The following is a 6,285-nucleotide window of genomic DNA, read 5'->3' as shown; positions in this document are numbered from 1 at the left end:
CTTTATTTTTTTAAGTTTATTTATTTACTTACTGTGTGTGCAAGCACACACACACATGCAAGTGGGGGGGGGGGGGCAGAGAGGGAGGGAGGGAGGGAGGGAGACAGAGAATCCCAAGCAGCCTCTGCACTGTCAGTATAGAGCCCGACACGGGGCTCTATCCTGCAAACTGTGAGATCATGACCTGAACCGAAATCAAGAGTCAGATGCTCAACTGACTGGGCCACCCAGGTGCCCCTGAACTTGTCTACTTTTGTAAATTAGGGATAATATTATCCAAGCTGCCTACCCACTAGAATTCTTGTGACAATTGAGAAATTATATATATATATGTGTGTATATATATATGTATATATATATATGTGTGTATATGTATATATATACACACATACATATATTGTAAATTTTAACACCATGCAGTGCTGAATAATTTTTATTTTTATATTTTACCAGCAATTTTCTTTCCTTAAAATAAAAGACTTCTTGTGTTTATATATGGCTGGTGGATATAAGTAAGAAATAGAAAAGAAGTAAAGCTCCAGATTGTCCCCAAATTACAAACGAAGTTAATGCTAGAAATATGATCATTATGACATTCAAAAAAAGGTATTGGCATTCAAGGAAGGCCTATTTACGGTGTTTCTTTTATAGAGAATCAGTTGTACAGATAGATATGCATAGATCCTTGACATTCTAGAATAGTTGAACACTAAAGGAAGGCACTCAAACTATACAGTGAAAGGGTTACTAGAGTAGCATCTAGTACAAAACAGGTGCCCCAAGACATTTCCTGCTTGCCACAAGGAACAGAAACTGGTTCTGGTAGCCTCAATGGTGGTTCAGTTTTATTCTTCACAAAACTTTACAAAATTCTATGTGATATTTCCATTAAACTATGCAGAGCTGTAAACTCTGTCATGGTGTATGGTACAGTTTATGGGGCATTTTAGGGTTTGTTTTTTTGCCTGTTTTCCTCAGAAATATTTCAGGTAATTATACATAACATTATATAAATATATATATATTCATATATATATACACACACACATATATATGTATATTATATGTATATGTGTATATGTATATATGTGTATCATTATATATAATATGTGTATAATATATAATATAATATATATTATACATGTCATAATAATATATTATTATATATAATAATATATTATATATAATAATATATTATATATAATGACATATACTATATAATGACATATATATGCCAGCTTTACAAAAATCAATGAAAATACTTTCTTAAGATTGTCAGATTTTATAACACATTCTGAATTCTCAATGCTAATTTCAGTGAAGTCAACATATTCTGATGTAGGATGATCAGCTAATCTAAATATTTGAGAAAATGCCAATCTATATATTTGGCACGTACTGTAAGTACGTGTTGAGCAAACTAATTAGCTGCTAATTAATTGTTTACTATTACTGCATTACATTTTGACAGATACAGACCAGCTTTCTAATATTACATTTATTTTGTCAGGTGTGAAGAGAAAAGATAATTAACAAAATTTGGTTTTATATTTGTGTTTGTATTACTAACTTTGGTAATGGAAATGATGGAACATTTCTGCACAGTGACACCCTTGTGAAATGAAGAAAAAAGCCCGTGTGCCTTTTATAACATATAACCGTAAAAGAAACATATAGGTTTATTTTCTTTTGTTTTTTGTGGTAACCAGTAGCATAAATCCAGAGGAATTACTTTATATACTTGGATTTGTAAGGCACTGGCAAATCTATAATAGCAACAATATTCTTTCCAAATTCTTGTGGAAGAATTAAGAAAAAAAAGTTACAAGAACAATTTTTTTTTTAGCCGGAACTCTAAAAGCAAGTGAAACTCCCAAATATGAAAAGTAAAGAAAGTCACTAGTCATATAAGAACACTGATGCGAATGATGGGTTGGAAACGTTTCCCCCCACGCAAATCAAGCAGATTTGTGGAAATAAAATAAAGCATAACATATGTTACCATTTAACAGCTAAGGGATAATCAGGGGTTAAGTATTTCCTGTTCTTGAAACCCCAGGACGGCAGCCCCTGAGACATGACTCACCCCTCTTGGTGCTTCAGGAAGATGATGAGTCATCAGCTCCAGTTACTTTACAGAGAGAGAACAGAAAATAAAGGAAGAGGAAAAAAAAGAGAGAGAGGGAGAGAGAGAGAGAGAGAGAGAGAGAAGAGAGAGAGAGAAACGATAGTTAAAAGCAACCGCTGTGTGTTACATTTTCGCAGCATCATTATTTCTGCTCCTTTAGTGTGGACCTGATAGCCAAAAGGAAGCAAAGCATTGACACAACGTAACAGAGCAGAAGTATGCACCTAAGACTCCAGCAAAAGACCTGATTTAGTAAGGGGTTTCCTGCCACCCCTTTCTGTTAGGCTCTGTCTTCAGCATTTTGTTTCGTATAGAGAAAGAGATATATTCAGAATCATCAAGAACAGCATTTCAGGGGCGCCTGGGTGGCTCAGCTGGCTAAACGTCCAACTTCAGCTCAGCTCATGAACTCAGCTTGTGGGTTCGAGCCCCATATCAGGCTCTGTGCTGACAGCCCAGAGCCTGGAGCCTGCTTCAGATTCTGTGTCTCCCTCTCTCTCTGCCCCTTCCATGCTCACGTTCTCTCTCTCTCTGTCTCTCTCTCAAAAATAAATATTTAAAAAAATTTAAAAAAAGGAACAGCATTTCACTAAGATCCCCCAATCTCCACTCACCTTCCTCACATCCACTATCCACAACCCATGGGAAACATCGCTTTAGTCAGTATTGAAAATGTGTTCACAGGTTAAAGCATTTTGAGAAATAGTGATCCAAATGGTTTTCCCTTTACCTCCAGATATGTCAATAGTCAAATAATTATCATGTGCATGCACACACACACACACACACACACACACACACACTAACTTACTGGGATGATGATTTTGAGAGACAGAGACAGAGCATGAGCCGGGGGGCAAAGAGAGAGGGAGGCATAGAATCCAAAGCAGGCTGCAGGCTCTGAGCTGTCCGTGCAGGGCTCAATGTGGGGCTCGAACTCATGAATTGTCAGATCATGACCTGAGCTGAAGTCGGACACTTAACCCACTGAGCCACCCAGGAGCCCCGACAGTGTCTCCTGTATTTTTAAATCAGAAAGAGTCCTCTGTGATAACACAGGCAAAATAATAACCAAATAATTTCTTATTACGCTTTCAGTTCTACTTTTTGTACAGGGCCTATTTTTGTAAAGCTAGAGTATAAAATCAGTCAACTCTTCTATGTAGCCTGTATTCCCATCACCTCTAACATCTTAGAGTGAGGAGACAGAGTCTTGTAAGATGTTGCACTTCTTTCCAAAAATGCATCAGTTGCATTTTTGTGACATGTCTACTAAGAAAATATTGACTTCACCTGATACCTAATGATTTTGTGGTTTGTTTCTTGAACTTTCTTCCTCTACGCTACGCAAGTTTAATATTTTCACTATTGATGGGTTAACATTTTGACAAGTTATCTTGCTTTCTTGATATGGATTCAATAAGAAAAAAAATGCAAAGAATCACCCTGTCCCCCCTAAAAAGTAAACCAGGTTTGGAATTCCTGAGATTGGAATTTCCTTATCCCCATGGACTTTGGAAAGAAAATAGAAGTTTCTCATGAAGTCAGGTCCCAGCAAGATAACATTGTGGGTTTTGAAAATCCAGACACATATGTAGCACTGTGTTTCAATCTTTAGTAGAGTATGAAGTCAATGTACTATGTACTGACCAACATTTTTAAAAATTAGAAAAGAGAATAGAATGAAAAGGAAGATCATGGAAACCCTCCCAAGTGTTTCACATATTATGAAGTAAATATTTTATGAAATATTGGCTTATGTTGCTATATGTATATATATTTATGAGTACATGGTATAAATATATAAATTTATTCCAACTAAGTGTTACGTTTTAAAAAGTTTGAAAATAGGGGTGCCTGGGTAGCTCAGTTGGTTGGCATTGGAATTTGGCTCAGTTCATGATCTTGGGGTTCATGAGTTCAAGCCCCATGTTGGGCTCTGTGTTGACAGCTCAGAGCCTGGAGCCTGCTTCAGATTCTGTGTCTCCCTCACTCTCTGCCTCTCCCCCCACCCACACACACACTCTGTCTCTCTGTCTCTCTCTCTCAATAATAAATAAACATTAAAAAATTAATTTAAAAAGTTTGAAAATAAAAAAAGGGGGCGCCTGGGTGGCTCAGTCGGTTCATCATCAGACTTCTGCTCAGGTCATGATCTTAGGGTTTGTGAGCTCGAGCCCCTTATGGGGCTCTCTGCTGTCGGTGCAGAGCCCATTTCAGATCCTGTGTCTCCCACCCTCTCTGCCCTTCTCCTGCTCATGTGTGTGCATGGGCTCTCTCTTCCTCTCTCTCTGTCTCTCAAAAATAAATTTTAAAAGAAGTTTGAAAAATACTGAAGATGAGTGGTAAAGTAAATCCACCCAAGAAAAGTAGGAAATATTGTGGCTTTCCAGTTACATAATCTAGAGAATACAATTATATCTTAAATTTTTTTTTTCAACGTTCATTTATTTTTGGGACAGAGAGAGACAGAGCATGAACGGGGGAGGGGCAGAGAGAGAGGGAGACACAGAATCGGAAACAGGCTCCAGGCTCTGAGCCATCAGCCCAGAGCCCGACGCGGGGAAATGTTTCTGATTTGGGGCTGTTCCAAACCATGTGGCTGTAAGTACTTTATATGTATCTTCTGATACCTCTTCTAGTTTCATGGGCTGTGAATACATTCAAGCTAAGTCAGTCCTGCCACATAATTTTCCAGAGTTGTGCCAAGTTACGCTCCGAGGCAGCACAGGAGAAATCGGTCATTCTTTAGCCTTGTCAATATTCAGTATTGCCTTTTTTCATTTTAGCGATTCTGATGTTGTGAAGTAGCGTTACCTTAGAGTTTTAATTTACCTTTCTCCAGTGACTGATGAAATTGAGCACCTTTTTTACATATATGTTGCTTATTGGCTATTCTCTTCTTCAGACTGCCAGGTCAGGTTTTTGACTCATTTTGTCCCATCTCACCAGGAAAAGGGAAAGGTAAGTTGGAGTGGTTTATTTACATTTTCTTCATTCTTTATCTGATGTTCATAAACAGACAAAACTTATCAATTTAAATTTTTTAATATTTTTTAAGTTTATGTATTTATTTTGAGAGAAAGAAAGAGAGAGAGAGAGAGAGAGAGAGAGAGCGAGCGAGCAGGGTAAGGGCAGAGAGAGAGAGAGAGAATCCCAAGCAGGCTCCACATTGTCAGCACAGATCCTGATGCAGGGCTTGAACTCAGGAACCCTGAGATCATGACCTGAATCAAAACCAAGAGTCAGGTGCTTAACTGACTGAGCCACCCAGGTGCCCCAAACTTTTTAATACTGAATTTTAAATAAATTTACTTACACACACACACACACACACACACACACACACACACATCATATGCACAAGATAATTGGTCTGATCTAAAGGAGTAATTGCAAAATTCTTAGTCATGAGAGAAACAAGGGCTTTGACTCTCTAAAGCATATAGTCAACTTGAATCTTCTCAAGTAGCCTTGTGTTTGAATGGCCACAGAAGGGGTTGACTTCATAAGACACGGAAGAAGTCAGCACCAGTTGCCGTGGTCTCGGGGCCTTAAGACAGGTCCCCACTACTGAGTTGGTCATCAGCAGTTGAGATCATTAGGAAAAAGAACAAGGTGGTACCATTTCCCATTTCAGTAGATTTTCTGAAACTGTGTATTCTGGTATGACCTAAGGATTAACAAAAAAAAAAAAAAAAAGCACTGTGAACTCATTTATATTGGACTCATCGCTATTCTCCCGGGATGAGTTTAGAGATAAAGATTAATTTTATTCATAACTTAAACGAATGGTATATTTTTTTTCCATTTTAGTGTTACAATTCCAAGGTCCACCAACCAAAACCAGCTAACATTCTTGAGCTAAGGTCCTATCTCTGTGCCTCTGTACATTTTCTTTTGCAGTTGAGAAATCTTAGAAAAGACAGAAACTCACATTTAGTGGTGGCTTAGTATCTATTACTGTGTGACTTGGGAAAAGTCAGTGAATGATTTGGTGAGTCAGTTCTGACAGTTCCACCAGCAGGATCATGCTAAAATCCGTGACTTAATGTTTCACAATTCTGTTTTACCTTTGAAAATGGTATCCCCATTCCTCTCTATGCTATCCTAAGGGAGAGACAGAGAGAGAGAATAACGTTGTCACATTGGTTATT

The 6,285-nt window shown here is 37.8% G+C and overlaps 1 long non-coding RNA gene across 1 annotated transcript in view; it reads left to right on the top strand.

Moving 5' to 3' along the window:
• The window catches only part of LOC111557617, a 120,091-nt gene extending 114,855 nt beyond the window's left edge, over positions 1-5,236 (top strand). The window contains exon 11 of the long non-coding RNA XR_006589214.1: positions 5,037-5,236. This is a non-coding gene — a long non-coding RNA (uncharacterized LOC111557617). The remainder of the gene's footprint in view (positions 1-5,036) is intronic.
• The last annotated feature ends 1,049 nt before the right edge of the window (positions 5,237-6,285 follow it).

Source organism: Felis catus, chromosome D4, assembly GCF_018350175.1.
Source record: "Felis catus isolate Fca126 chromosome D4, F.catus_Fca126_mat1.0, whole genome shotgun sequence".
Taxonomy (NCBI): Eukaryota; Metazoa; Chordata; class Mammalia; order Carnivora; family Felidae; genus Felis; species Felis catus.
The sequence above is the reverse complement of the archived record's forward strand: the minus strand, read 5'-3'. Positions and strand labels throughout refer to the sequence as shown.